This window comes from Balaenoptera borealis, assembly GCF_965194805.1.
Source record: "Balaenoptera borealis genome assembly, chromosome: 14".
Taxonomy (NCBI): domain Eukaryota; kingdom Metazoa; phylum Chordata; class Mammalia; order Artiodactyla; family Balaenopteridae; genus Balaenoptera; species Balaenoptera borealis.
The window spans coordinates 10,300,865-10,314,185 of NC_138875.1; the positions used below are offsets into that span (position 1 = coordinate 10,300,865).

At 36.0% G+C, this 13,321-nt stretch overlaps 1 long non-coding RNA gene across 1 annotated transcript; it reads left to right on the top strand.

Moving 5' to 3' along the window:
• The first annotated feature begins 835 nt into the window (after positions 1 to 835).
• Positions 836 to 13,069, top strand: LOC309611140. Its single transcript, XR_014234347.1, has 2 exons — positions 836 to 5,453; positions 12,709 to 13,069. It is a non-coding gene; the product is annotated as an uncharacterized lncRNA (long non-coding RNA).
• The last annotated feature ends 252 nt before the right edge of the window (positions 13,070 to 13,321 follow it).

A 13,321-nucleotide genomic window follows, 5' to 3' on the forward strand; every position in this document is an offset into this window, starting at 1 on the left:
AGGAAAAAACTCTCAGTGGCTGACGGGAGATGCATGCTGGTTAGGAGATGGGCAGGAGGAAGCTGCAGGTAGATTACAAAGGACAAACAGGAGATTTTGTTCTGTGGAGGTGATGGATATTTTCACTATCCTCATTACGGTAATGATTTCAAGGGTGCATATATATGTCAAAATGTCCAAACTCATCAAATTTTGCAATTTAAATACGTTCAGTATAATTGTATGTCAATTATACTTCAGTAAAGCTGTTAAAAAACAATACATTTTACCATGTGGATTATAGAATATGTATCTACTACTTTTATAGAATATGCGTCCACCATTGATTTTCTGGGTTGCCTGTGTATATTTATCTTTCTTATATTAATTTATCATACAGAGTGTGGAGAATGTTTTTCTTAATTCAAGAATAAAAAAAATTATAAACAGGAAATAGTATATGAAAAAACCACAAATATGTAAACAAGTAGTTGTAAAATTTTAGTATGGCCTATGGACAATGAAAGTTTTAGATCAGTCAAATTCAGCATGTATTAAATGTCAACTTTGTGCTAATAATTCAATCAGAAGCTGGAATAAGCAGAGAAATAAAAGCATTTTCAGTTTTATAGTTATCAACTATATACATAATATGGCACACAAGCCTCTAAATGCACTAGCTTCAAGAGAGGTTTAAGAAATGTAGCTTTCATACCATGGGCCCTGTACCCAGATATTTTATTAGTAAGGAATAAATGGAGAGCAAATATGGAGGGATAGATTATCAACTCTGCTAGGGTACACCACTTTGGCCAATTAGATATCCATGCACACTCTTCTTTGTACTCTTAAAATACATTCACTATTTTCTAAGAGCAGCAACCCCAAAGTTCCATTTAGCTTCTTTTTGAAGCTGGAGCTCTAAGTAGAAATGAGTCTTCTTAGTTTGGTGAACTGTACGTCGTTTGGTGAAGATAGAGCTCTTCATACAGTAAAAGGTAAATTATCTTACTGTAAAATGCCCAGGATGCAACAGTAAAGAAAGACAGTATGGGAATTCCCTGACTGTCTAGTGGTTAGGACTCCAAGCTTCCACTGCAGGGAGCCCGGGTTCCATCCCTGGTGGGGGAGCTAAGATCCCGTAAGCCGTACCAAAAAAACAAACAACAACAACAACAACACCAAAAACAACAGAACAAAAATACAGTATGTCTGAAGCAAAAACTTTTATCAGAACAAAAGGAGTCTGGAAAACAAATAGGAGCCATTGGAACATGGGTGTTACCAAGTCACACAGACAGCAATTGAGAGTATCTTCTCTGGCTGTAGTCTAAGCTCTTTACACTGGCAGACTCTGCTTTGCTTTCTTGGCGATTCATCCTTGTCCGTTATCTCCCACGGCCATGACTGAGGTGGACACCGGAGCTATGCTCCCCTTGGGGACTACAGGTCTTATAGTTGGCTTCCTTCTGTGCTTGCAGGGTGAGAATTATAAAAATTAAGACAATAACCCCTGAACTTAACACAACATTGTAAATCAACTATACCACAATAAAAATTTTTAAAAAAGAATCAAAGAAAAGGTAATTCTGAAATATGATGGTAAAGCAGGAGAGCAGATACATGCTTTCATTGTTGATTATTTCAAGTTTCAATAAAAATATAAAATAACAAAAAGATAGTAAAAGTGTGAGGAGCTAGAAAGTAATACATATCTATAACTGCCTAACTAAGCAAAACGTCTGATGCAGTTGAAGTGTTTCTATGGTGTGGAAATGTATATGTAATGAAGACAAATAAATGACAAGTGTCCACACTTGAGTAAAAATGAGACCAAAAAAACAAATTTGGTTTAAAAAATGAAGGAAAATAAAAACTTCTAATGTTAGAAGGTCAGACACATACTAATAAGAGTATTGGATATTCTGAAGAAATCCCATACTGTTGGCGAAAGATACTCTCTTCCATCTTGAATGTCAGGAAGAGAAGGAATGAAGGTATAAATCTCCCAGTGAAAGACAAGAGGAGCAATGTATTGTCATTTTTTGAGCAAGCCAAAAGCATTTGACTACGCTCTTAAATGTTGACCTCAGAACAAAGAAATGTGCAGCCCTGGAGGAGGTCAGGAAACTGAGGTCATTCCCAAGAAAGGTCACTATTTCTCACACCAAAGGATATGAAGCTTACAGAGCCAGTTTAGTGTGTGAACAATTTTGTCTGCTCCTTGCTTGCCTGTGCCAAAATACTTGGGCCTTAGTTTTTAGACCCTAAAGTTCAAAATAAGTGATCGATATGACTGTCACCTTGTAGGTAATTAAAAAAAAAACCCAAAATCTGCAAAAGTGCTAAAAGTTGTAAACACTATAACTTAGACCTAGTGAGAAGTATACATTATAACTCCCAACAGTTCTGCTAGGTTGCCTACAAAAGAATTTACACACCAACCCAGGTAAGCCAATGATGGTGGAATCCTGGCATAGACACATATCTGGTTAGGGTCACCGGTGCCCAGTTCATTGGGAAAGTAAGAGGTGAGAAATAGTTCTCAAATTATTTTTTTTAAGTTGAAATGAGAAGGAATTACAGCATAATGGATGGCATAAATTATGAATACTACCAGAATGATTAGGAGTGATGATTTAGTAACCAGACTGCTATGATATCAGTACAAATCCTGGTTTTACCACTTTGTTATTTTGTCATATTGGGCAAGAAACAACCAGTATACATCTCAGTTTCCCCATAAGGAAACTAATAGGTTTTCACAACACCATTTACTTGATAGAATTGCATGAGGATGAAATGAGTTAATACAATAAAACAATCAGCCCAATGCCTGGCACTTAGTAGTATTTAATAAAAGTTCATATAATGAATATTATTTTCATTATAACAGTTAAGTTTTGCTTAGGTTAAAAAAATAATATCTTTTCTACTCAATTTTGCTTTTTCAGGCATTAAATATAATTGGCATATTTGTCATATTTTAAAATAATATGAATCTAAAGAATATAAGAGGAAATAAAAAGACCTAAGCTATTAAGTTGTTTACTTACTAAGCTTAATTATCTTCTATTACTTCATACATCTCTCCTGTTTAGTAAAATCTCAACTTGCAAACTTTCTTATATTTTGAGTACAAATCAAAAACAGAGCATATACGACTCAAATTCCTACTTCTGAAAGTCTATGTTTCATTCTATTTTCACCCTTGTCTGCTTTCATTTCACTCTCTCAGCAAAAGATAATACAGTAGAATATTCTAGAATTCTATGCATCACTAAACTATCAGATTATTTACATATAGGAACATATTTATACTTCAAGTTTGATACTTAACTGATTTTTGGATTTATAAATTTGCATTTATATCAAATTTACATGATGATTGGCAATAAAACTACTCCCCGTTATTACTATTCTAAGTTTCTCTTGTATTTTGCAACCTACTCTGACTTTTAAATAGCACATGGTTGTTTTCAAACATGCACTTCAGGACACATTAAAACAGAACACTGCAAAACTTTTGCATAGAGTTATTCAGTGATTCTGATGATACCACTAACACAAAATTGATTTTTTTACTGTTTTACAGTCATATTTCCTGGGCTAGAATTTTGACTTTATCACTTATTGCCTAGTGATATTAGAAAGATATATTTCTAAAATACTTCAGCTTCTTCATGTGTAAAATGAGGGTGATAATAGTATTTAGCTGAAAGCATTTCTATGATGCTTAAATGGACTGGTATGGATAAAGTGCTTAAATGTGTGATTGCAAAATAGTAAACAATCCATAAATATTAGTCATTATAATTATTATTAGAAGACAGGTTTATTGCTAAAAGATACATCCTTTAAGTATCATTTTACAAATAAGAATATTTAGTATTAAGGATGTTAAGTTATAGTCTTAAGTTCTTACAGTTAACAAATTCTAAGGTCTGGTTTCAAGTCTAGTTTTACCTGCCACCGTAGCCAGCGATTGCCCCACAATTATTGAATTATCTCTTTCTATTTCCATAGTACAATCTCTAGAAGCTTCAGGTGGTTGAACAAATAAGGAAATTAAAAATTTATTTCAATATCTTTAGACATTGTTGGTTGCCTAAAAGGGGATATTCACAGATTCAGTTCAAATAAGAAAATTCTAATGAGAACTTTATCAGTGAAATAATTGGGTTCCCCATTCTGCAGTGTCATCTTTGCCAGGTATTTAACAGGCAGTATGGTCAGAGTAAGAAAGGAAAATTTGATGTTAACTACCCTTTAAAAATTCATGCAGTGCTGTGAATCACTATACTGTCCACCTATAACTTATATAATATTATATGTCAACTATACTTCAGTAAGTAAGTAAGGAAATAAATAAATAAAAGTGATGCAGTGACCTGGCATCATGGGAATTGCTCAGGGAAATCAGTCAGTACACAAAGCCATTTATATTAATGATTAGCAAATGTGTTCTCTGGTAAACAGGTTTCTTGGAGTTGTTTTCAATCGAACACTAGGCAATCTCAGACACGTCTTTTTTGCATTATTTGTTATAGCTTAATGGCTACTTATGTAATAACACACTTATCATGGTATTTTTATCATTCTAATATTAATTTAGAGAATATATTCTCTGTATATCTCGAGTAGTTCACCTCCAATGTTTATGATACTTGGAGGAAACACAGGTTAGCAATTGAGCAGGTGGTCATGTGGGTAGTGAGGCCCCTTACTAGCTGAGTAACTTTGAGTAAGTTTATTAACCTCTGGAAACCTCAGTTTCTTTATCTGTAAAATGTAGTTAATAAATGTGATGTTTAAATTAGTTAAATATGTAGAAAGTAGAAGAGTTCCTAGTATATAGTATACATTTTCCAATCAACCCTTGATGCAGAGCCTGAGTCTTGTGTGGGCTATTTGGTTCAAATCCTTGCTTGTAAGAGCGTCGTAGGCAGAACAACAGCCCCTCAGAGACGTTCAGGTCCTAATCCCCGGCACCTGCGACTATGTTCTCTTTTGTGGTAAACACTTTGCAGATGTGATTAAGTTAAGAATCTTGAAATGGGAGGATTATCTTGTATTTTCCAAGTAGGCCCAATGGGATCACAGGGTTCCTCACAGAGGAGAAAGCAGCCTGGATTACCCAGGTGAGCCCAATGTAATCACAAGCGTCCTTCTAAGGAGAGAGCCTCCCGGAGTTTCAGGTGGGCCCAATTCAATCACGAGGTCTTTTTAAAGGGCGGAGGGCTGCAGGAGAGTCAGAGAAGGAGGCGCCATGATGGAAGCAAGGTTTGGCGTGAGGTGGTCGCTGGTTTTTGACTCTGGAGGAAGACGCCAGTTGGTAAAGGATGCAGGCAGTCTCTGGAAACTGGGAAAAGCAAGTAAACAGATTCTTCCCTAGAGCCTCCAGAGGGGAAGCCGTTCCTGCCGACACCACGGTTTTACCACAAGACTCATTTGGACTTCGGACTTCTATAACTGTAAGACAATAAACTTGTTGTTCTAAGCCTCTACTTTTATGATAATGTGTTACAGTGGCAAGGGGAAACTGATACAGAGACAATAGAACATTTAATTAATTCTCCCCACTCCAACCTATCTTTAAAATGGAGAAGTTTAATATTACTTGCCTTCTAAAGTTTCTTCCTAAATTTTCTTACATTCCCTCTCTGAACACTAATATTCCCGGATAGCATGTTACATGCCTCTCTTATTCCAGAAGTCAGCCCTAGCTGCTCTGTGGTCTCCTCCTGATGTCTTGCAACAGTTTCTCCAGGCAGCTCCAAACCACTAGGCCTTTGCTGCAGTAACAAGAGATTATGGTATGTAGCTTGGGTTACTGAAGGCTTGGGAATGGAGTCATGGCTGTGCCCTTTCTCTGGGCGTTGCCTCCTTGCCTCTTTCATAATCTGCACCTGTTAATGTTGAACCCAAGTTCAAGTGCCTGACGCACAGTGAGGCCAAGCAAACAAAACTTCAGAGTTTGGAGCAGAGAAAGGTTTATTGCAAGGGCCAAGCAAGGAGAACAGGCAGCTCAAAAGGCCTGAATTCCCCAATGAGTTTCAGGGAAAAGTTTTTAAAGGCAAAATTTGGGGTGAGGGCGGGCTGTGGGGTGTGTGACTTTTCTTCTAATTGGCTGGTGGTGAGGTAACGGGGTATGCTCTAGGAATCTTGTGTTCAGTGTGAAGTTTACCCCCCACCTGGATGGAGGCCTTAGTCTGTGTAGAAGAACTCAAAGATAAATAGTTATGTATCCCTTGAGGAGGAACTAGGACTCTATTGCTGCACTACTGTTTCACTGCTTTTCCTTTGTTTCCACATTCTCCCACTTCCCTGGTTAGTAATTGTTTGAATCTGCCCTTTGGAACTCAGGGAAGTTCTAGGAGGCTGAAGCCTTTTTTTTCCTACAAACAAATGGGGGAGATGGGAAGGCTTTTATACCTGGGAGGACCCCACAAGGTCCTGCTCGGTTTCAACGTCCCCTTGTCTTTGATACTCTTAATCTTTGAGGCGAACAGGTGTTGGACAAGAAAGGGAATAATATTTTGGATAGAGATTAATCATGAACTCGGTTTTAGGGGGACTTAGTTTCATGCTACAATCCTGAAACCCTTTCAGATAAGTTTTGTTCTTATATCTGTCTCTTAAGTTGAAGACTCCACATATTTCTGTGTAACTTTTCCTGACTAGGGTTCTTGGACACTATAATCGATAGAAATTTAAGATGATAAATTCAGGCACAGCTTTATCGGTACTTGTGCACGAGGGGGTGAAAACAAGTAACAGGGGCCCTTGCTCACTCCTGGGCGGGGGGGAAGCAGTATGAACTGGTCCCTTAAATGGACGTTTGTCCAGGTACAGGCACTTCAGTTAAGGATCCCAGGTCCCGGCCTATCTCATAACCACCCAGAGGAAAGAAAAAACAGTCACCTAAAATAGGTTTGCAGTGATGCTACCATATCTACAGTGAAGAATTCATTCTATATTTTTATTGGGATTACTTTTTGTTTTGTCCAGGCTTGTTTGCTAAAGTACAGGACGTCAAGTTAAACTGAATTTCAGATAAATAACAAATAACACTTTAGTGTAAGTGTGTCCCATACAGTATTTGGGACATACTATACTAAAACTGTTTCTGAAGTTTAAACTTAGCATCTTAGATTAAGTCCGGCAACCACATTTTTCTTACAGCCTTCTGATTCCACAGTTTGTTCTGGGATTTAGCTTTGTATAATGAAAATCCACATTAAACTATTTTCTCAATTGAGGGCGGTCTTTTTCCAAATGTGATTTATGCACAAAAAATAACACTTAACTATCACTGTCTTTATCACTCCCAATACCCCTGCTGTTACTGGGATAGTATCAATAGTAATAGTAGCAGCAACAGCCTTAGTTACAAAAGAAATAGTAGCATTTCTGACTTCAAAACACTAGTAATTAGGAAATGCCAGCAATTCAAATTCCCACTAGTCTTTGAAGACTTGAGATAGTGTTATATGTCAATTATATCTCAAACTGGTTTCAGGTGGACAGGATGATTTGATTTGTATATTTTGAGATTATCACAGCATGAAGTCTATTTAGCACCCATCACCATACATAGTTAGAAGTGTGTGTGTGTGATGAGGACTTGTAAGATCTACTCTTAGCGGGTGTGGAGAAAACAGAAATTTTCTACATTGGTGGGAATGTAAATTGGCGCAGACACTATGGAAAACAGTATGGGAGTTCCTCAAACTAAAAGTAGAATTACCATATGATCCAGAAATCCCACTCCTGGGCATATATATGGACAAAAAACTATAATTCAAAAGGATACATGCACCCCTATGTTCATAGCAGCACTGTTCACAATGGCCAAGACATGGAAACAACCTAAATGTCCATTGACGGATGAATGGATCAAGATGTGGTACATATATACCATGGAATACTACTCAGCCATAAAAATGAAATAATGCTATTTGCAGCAACATGGATGGACCTAGCGATTATTATAGTAAGTGAAGCAGGTCAAAGACAAATACCATATGATATTACTTATATGTGGAATCTAAAATGACACAAATGAACTTGTTCTCGAAACAGAAAGACTCACAGACATAGAAGTCTTGTGGTTGCCAAGGGGGAGGGAGATGGGGGAGGGATGGTTTGGGAGTTTGGGATTAACAGATGCAAATTATTATATATAGAGTGGAGAAACAACAAGGTCTTACAGTATAGCACAGGGAACTATACTCAGTGTCATGTGATATTCCATAATGGAAAAGAAAATGAAAAAAATGTGTATATAACTGAATCACTGTGCCATACAATAGAGATTAATACAACATTGTCAATCAACTATACTTCAATAAAATAGACTTTAAAATATACTCTCAGCAACTTTTAAATATAAAATGCAGGGTTAACTATAATCACTATGCTGTACCCTACATTCCCTGGACTTAATTATCATATAACTGGAGGTTTGTACCTTTAGATCATCTTCACCCATTTGGCCCATCTTCCAACCCTTACCTCTGGCAACCACCATCTCTTCTCTGTATGAGTTTGTTGCATATTTAAGCTTCCACATAAAAGCAAGATCATACAGCATTTCTCTTTATCTTACCACTTAGCCTAATACCCTTAAGGTTCATCTATACTGTTGCAAAAGACAAGATTTCCTTTTTTTATGGCTGAATAATATCCCTTTTATACATATATGCTACATTTTCTTTATCCGTTCTTTCGCCAGTGGACAGTAGGTTGTCTTAGCTATTGTAAATAATGCTGCAATGAAAATGAGGGTGCATATATTTTTTCCAGTTAGTGTATTTGTGTTCTTTGGATAAATATCCAGAAGTGGATTGCTAGATCAGATGGTTCCCCCTATTCTTAGAGGAACCTCCATACTGTTTTCCATAATGACTGCACCAATTTACAGCCCCACTAACAGTGCACAAGTGTTCCCTCTTCTCCATATTCTCACCAGCACTTGTTTCTAGTCTTTTTGATAGCAGATATTCTAAAAGCTGTGAGGTGATGGCTTATTGTGGTTTTGATTTGCATTTACCTGATGATCATATCATATATAGATCACCTTATAAAATGCTTAGTAATGCTGCATTTGATCATGCCTCCATCTCTAGACATACCTATGGGACTTCACCAAGTACCTAGGATTCTAGGCAATTATAAGCTAACTTTTAAATATAGTCTATCTCTCAAAGGAGAGACTGGATGTAGGTTCATATTTGTTGTTGGCTTTATGAAAGCTATGTGCCAAAGTTCATGATATATGTATACATGCTTATTTCCAATATGTGGGCAATGCAATCATTTTAAACTATCTGACACTGTACATTATTTTAACTTATTCTGTAACTCAAAGCTAAACACATTAATAATTGAAGAGCTTTATGCTATAAAATTTCCACCAACTAAAACTCTTTGCTCTCCTACCTACTTGTGTAGGCTCTTGAATAAACAGTTGCTCATTTGCTTGACATACTTAATAAGTTTATATCTAACTTTTCCTGATATTCCTTACTTCAATCTCAAACTATAAAAAAATAAAAAGCCTCCTTCTGGCAGCCGTGGGAAGGTCTCCATGTTCACTACTGCCGAATGATGCTTTACATCTTCAGTACCCTTGACTACCTTAGAAACATGTTAATTCAGGTGTTTGTCAACACCTTTCAGAATTGCATCAGTTTGATCTGTCTGTACATATTTCAAACTATAGTTATATAATATAGGGCTTATAAGCCTCTAAGTGACTATTATGATATGACATATGCTTTTCTGACAGTAAATTTGAATCTAGCTTGTCCAACTTGCAGTTTCTCTGTAAGGTGTCTGTGATGTTTCCACAACAGCACAGATGAAAGTTCTGTACAGGTTGCTATAGAGAACCTGTTTCTAGCATCCTATTTCTCTTAATGGCCAATTGCAATACCCAGCCCGTATTTCTAGTGAGAAGTTGAATCATGTATTTCGTTCAGCAGCTAATTCTTCTCAGGGCCTCAGTGATCCATTAACCTTCTTGTATAAGATAATCGAATAGGGCTGTGTAATCAATTAGATGATATTCTGTGTATCACAGATTCAGATGCAGTGCACTTACCTATGAGGGCAGCTTTTGTAAACACTAGCCTAGACTCTGCATGTTAATCAAGATAGTAGGACACCTTTGCTGTTATCTTTTATGAACCTAGCAATGAATCTAAGTATATGTATTGCTTCTAATCTTGTTTCTAAACCCCTTTATTACTAGAGTGCTAAAAGTAGGTCCCCACATAGCTTTTTATAGAATCATTCTTTGTATTATCCAAATTGGATCTTTTTCTATTTAAAAAGAAAATTAAAATTAAGAGTTTATTTCCAACTTTGCCAAAATGTAGAAAAAATGCATTTAGATGGAAACAGTAGGCAAATAATCCTAAAAACCACACACATGCCAAAAAACCCTGAATATTAGAGTAATTTCTCCCTTTTAGAATCACTTATTTACTAACTGAAATGCCTTCTTTGAGAAGGAATGGCCTAATAGGTCAAACACCAGTCTCCATATCAAGTGTTCTTTGTCCCAGATATAGGGTTACCTGCAATCTTTAAGCACTATATGCCATATTTCAAATTTGCTGAGGAGTTGAGTCCATACTTTATACAGTAAAGGGGTAATGAGTAGAGGGAAAGGTAGGGAAGGCATGCTAGTTCAGTGATGAAGACAACAGGCTTTGGAGTTGGTCTGTTTTTCAATATCTGATGCTTGTGTTCTTGAGTAAGCGTCCCAGCCTCTCTCTTCTGAAATTTCCCCCTTCATGCAATGGGGATGACAATTGTACTGTTCTAGAAGGCAGATCATGAGGATTAAATATTCTGCAAATGAAGTGAACAGATCAGTTTCTGGATTTTTTTCAGATGAGATTCTTTCATTGGGAAGCAATGGAAACACCAAATTAAATCCTGGCACAAAGTGTCTAGTGTGAGAGTGAGAGGGCTTCAGGGTTGGATGACTTATGGCCTCAGTATTAAATAAACATGTCAGTTCCCTTCCTTGCCTGTTCTGTTATCCTCAGGTTTTGTTTTTTGTATACAAAATATGAGAGAAAGCAAACAAACAAGTTAACTGCTCAAATCTAGAAAAAACTGAATGTTAACTTTTGTAGAGTCAAGAGTGAGAAGAAAAAAGGTACTAGAATAGTCTGTCTTCTCTAGCAATTGATTGTGCTAACAACCTGTGAGAGGACAGCTTTTTCGACTAACTTTTTTGATCAAAATATGGAATTAAAACTCTCATAGTATCTATGAATATATAATGGCATAACTTGCTAAATAGTAAAATATGGTATGTGCCTGGCAATGTTTTCCTCCTAACATAATTTAGAGCATGTTTTAAAATTAGGGATTAAAATATAAATAACCAACTGTTTTGAAAAGCATAAGTATGTAGACTTGCAGATACAATTTATAATATTTTTCTTTAGACAAAAAAAAATTTGAGGTAAACATTGGTCTTAGTATTGGTGATATATATTTAACTGAATATTTGTCATTTTTCATTTTTAGCAGATTATTTATTAAAATAAATTGCAAACCTATGAAGATATTAACTATAAAGAAGTTATATTTAAAAATTTTGATAAAGAATATCATTTTTCCTGGAAAAATAACATTGACATAAATATCTTATCACCTAATCATGCCACATTTCTTTTTTTTTTTTTTGATGTTTAAAAACTCTTTGTTAAGAATAATAGATAACCTTGAGTTAACCAAATCAAGAAAAGAGGGGAAAGCACAAATAAAGTAAGAAACGAGGAAATTAAAAGAATCATAAGAGGCTATTTTGCTCAACTACACATAAATAAATTTGAAATTTGGAATGAAATAATTTGCTAGAAAAATGTAATTTACCAAACTAATGTAAAAGAAGGAAAGCATATGTAATATTGGATTTCTGTAGAAGAATTAGGAAAATTTTTATCTAATGGCTATTTCATGAAGCACTATTGAAGATAACTCCACAAGGTGAGTCAATCTGGGCTCTCCAAGAAGCACATGTCAAGACAAGATCTGAAGTGCATAAGATCTTTTGGAGAATTGTCACGCCACATTTCTACAGGAATATGAAATTTGCACATCTTCACACAGACTTGAATTTGTAAACCCCTGTATATTTTGTATGGAGTAGACTTGTGTTCTTTTAATAAAGTGGCAAAGTACCTGCATTCTGACCAAATCCTTAACTGGGAAATTTTGATAAATATTAGAATACAGATTTGACATTTTTTCCCTAAGACATAAAATACAAAACACCTTTAGCACTTTGCTAAACTTGGCTGTTTTGTGTCATTTGAATATCATTTTTTGTTACCCCTTAGAAGATGGGCAATAGAAAAATTGATAGAACTTTTAAATGACAGCATTTTATATCTTAAATATTTAAACTTAAAAGGTAGCAACACTTAAAGAAGCATCCTATATCTGTACTGAGTAGCCCAGATTCTAACTACCTATTTACATATATTACAGATTGTGGAAAGTCATCCTCAATTCAAAGTATCATGCATTTATTGAGTTTGTATTATGAGGCAGGCACTTGCTAGGGGAGTTGGATATGAGGATGAATAAGACACGAATCTAAACTGGGTCTATAATTCTCATTTTTCAGGATTTAGTTTCACTATAAAATGTTGTAAGTGTGAATAAAAATGAATGAACTATTTTGATCTGGTTTTTCAGGTCGCTTGGACTAGGAATAAAGAACAAAAGCATCGTTGCTTCACGGGAGAACAGTCATGGAGGAGCGCACCACAAAAGGTAAGCCAATCACTGCTCTACACGTCCCTGCTGGATGGAGGTAAGCAAATTATTTATTCATTAATGCAATTAACATTGGAGTGTCTAACAAATGACAGAATGATGAGTTCTTCGAGTTACCTGTCAGGTAACATGACTAAATTGTTTAAACATGAAATGGATTTGACAGCACAGAGCCTGCCTGCCTTCCTTTTTAAACAAGCCATAGAATCTGTTTTATTGGTAGTAAATTTCCTTAGAATGCTGTAATCGTTATCCAAATGCAGACTAAAAATTACTTAGAGAATTCTAAGAGCAATTTTTATTCTATTTTGCTGTAATATGAATACTGCAGAATCCAGCCCAGTTTACACCCATTCTCTTTGGCACTCTTTTTACAAAATAAGGAAGTTTTGTGTGTGGGGGGGGGGGTTGCGGGGAGGGGTTGGTTTGGTTTCTGTGTTTTTTGTGATACGACTTCTGATCCTGACTACTTGGAGTTTGTCTTCAACCTTCGAAGGTTGGCCTGAGTCCTCCACAGGATGGTTCTTACTTA